The 2,499-nt window shown below is 42.1% G+C and overlaps 1 pseudogene; it reads right to left on the reverse strand.

The window, feature by feature from the left end:
• Positions 1-816: 816 nt before the first annotated feature.
• On the reverse strand, positions 817-1,948 carry LOC101560124 (annotated as a pseudogene).
• Positions 1,949-2,499: the final 551 nt, after the last annotated feature.

Genomic DNA, 2,499 nt, shown 5'->3' on the forward strand with positions numbered 1-2,499 from the left:
GGGTATGGTGATTTGGGCTGTTTACAGCATTAGAAATTACAAACTGTGCTTCTATAAACATGGGTATGCATATAACTGTGGTGTGATAATTTTCCTTCAGGAAGTGCCAAGAAGGGGATTAGCTCATCAAATAGAACCTCCAGTTGTAGTGTTTTAAGTTATCTTCACTAACTTCCACAGTAATTGCACCAGTCTACACTCCCACCAGCAGCGGAGAAGGCTTTTTCCTCACAGTCTCCTCAGCATTTGTTATTGGTTGATTTCTTGATAATACCCAGTCTTTCTGGAGTGAGATGAAATCTCAGCACTGTTTTAATTTGCATCTTTCAAATCACCAGTGATATTGAACATTTTTTCATATACATATTTGTCATTTCTACTTCTTCATCTGAGAAGTATCCATTCATTTCAGATTCCCATTTTTAGATTGGGTCTTTAAATTTGGGGACTGATATTTTTGAATTCTTTATATATTCTAGATTTTTTTTTGACATTCAGGATTTTTATTTAATTTTTCTAGCAGACAATTTACATACCTCCTTCACCCTTTCTTTTAAGTTAGTGTGACAATTCCATAATAAACTACTTAAAGAGAAGCTTTGGTCAAGCATGGAATGAAATCGCAAAAACAAAACAAAACCACCACCATTTTTTTAAAAAACCAACACTTTCACCAATTATATTCAAACAAAAACACAATATTTGTGTGGGATGTTACAGTGTTTCTTTGGGCTGGCTTTCCTCACTGTCATGTGAAGGAATGGCAGGGCCGTGCTCAGCTGCCACTCTCATTCTGGGTGGCGGGTCCACTCAGCTTCACATTTTTCGGAGCCCCTGGATTGAGGACTCTAAGGTCTTGAAATCCTAAATTGTCATGGCTCCATCGATGCCAGTCGTGCAAAATTTGCGACAATCTTGCTTGTCCACCTCATAAATAAACATTTGAGTGATGCTATTCTGGTGCAGTGTCTCCAAAGCTGTATTACAGTCCTCAGTGGTCGCTCTCTTGTCCATGCTGTGGAATCATACCATGGCAGACATGTTACTCTGAATGCTCTGGTTTGGAATGTCAAGCTTGGACACAAAGGTCAAGCAGCCGCGGTCATCATAGTTAAAGAGCATTGGACAACAGTCATGGCCGGCAGCCACAACGCTGTTCTGAGAGACAAATGACACACTCAGAAATGGCAGAAACTCAGTTTTCAGAGTAGAGACCTGCACACTTTTTGAGTCATCAGCAACAGACATGGGGCTGTCATGACTGACCCAAGCCAGGCGGCTCCCACTAGCAGAGAAGCTGACCCCATTGACCCAACCACCAGTGCCACTGCTACCAAACTCTGACATCAGATGGTCAAAAGGCATCTTGCTGCCCCAGGGCATACTGGCTGGCTATTCATCCACTTCTTTAATGTAGGCAGAAAACACCCTGCATTTGAAATCACAGGATCCTGCTGCCAGCAAAACGTTGTTGGGATGCCAATCCAAGCTGAGGACCATAGAGCGAATTGGCTCTTTTTAGTGTGCTTACTCATCCACCAGTCATTTTCAGACTCGAAGTAACAAACAGAAATGAGCCGTTCTCCACTTCCCACAGCAAATTTGTTCTCTAGAGGGGATCACTTCGCAAAAGTGGCTGCACGGTTAATCCTCAAAATCACCAACATTGGCTTCCAAACACCATCTTTCTGGTTCCTAACTAGGCATTACGGTCCGCTCCGCAAGTTACGATGCGATCGCTCTTGGGTGCCCCGTCAATCCCTGTGATGTGTCCATTGTGCTCCTTGAGTTCATGAGCTTTCACCCACTGGCTCCCATTCTTATAGATGTGAACTTCGTGATTATTGGGACTAAGGGCAATCTAGGTATGGTCCCTGTTCCAGGCATGGCAGGTGATTGGCTCTAGTAAAAACTGGTGCAGGGACATATTCTTAGTGTTTTCAAAGAATAGAAACTAAGGTCTGAGCGGTCCAGAGTGGCTCTCAGCGGAGAATTCGCAGACTCTGGTCACTTGACGCGAACAGGCTCCAGCGGGCTAGATATTATCTTTTATCTGAGAAACAGCGACATTTTTCCCACTCTATGGATTGTCTCTTCATTCTTTTGGTTTCTTTTGCTGTATAAAAGCTTTTTAATAGGATGATATCTCACCTATTGATTTTTGTTGTAGTTCCTGTGTGATTGAGGTTTGTTCTTAAAGGCTTTGCCCACAGGAACATCTTCAGGAATTCTACCTATTCTTTTTTTTTTTTTTTTTCCAGAACCAGGGATTGAACTCAGGCCCTTGCCCTTGCCAGGGAAGTGCTTATTCCACTGAGCCATCTCCCCAGCCCCGAATTCTACCTATTCTATCTTCGAGGAAATTTAATGTTTCTGTTTTAATGTTTAGATCTTTCATCCATTTTGATTTTAATTAGTACAGAGTGAAAGATCTCAGTCTAGTTTTAATCTTTGGCACTTAAACAGGATATCAGAAGATACAAAGGTATTCCTTGTTCT

This window comes from Octodon degus, unplaced genomic scaffold (genome assembly GCF_000260255.1).
Source record: "Octodon degus isolate 3935 unplaced genomic scaffold, OctDeg1.0 scaffold00111, whole genome shotgun sequence".
NCBI classification, from domain to species: domain Eukaryota; kingdom Metazoa; phylum Chordata; class Mammalia; order Rodentia; family Octodontidae; genus Octodon; species Octodon degus.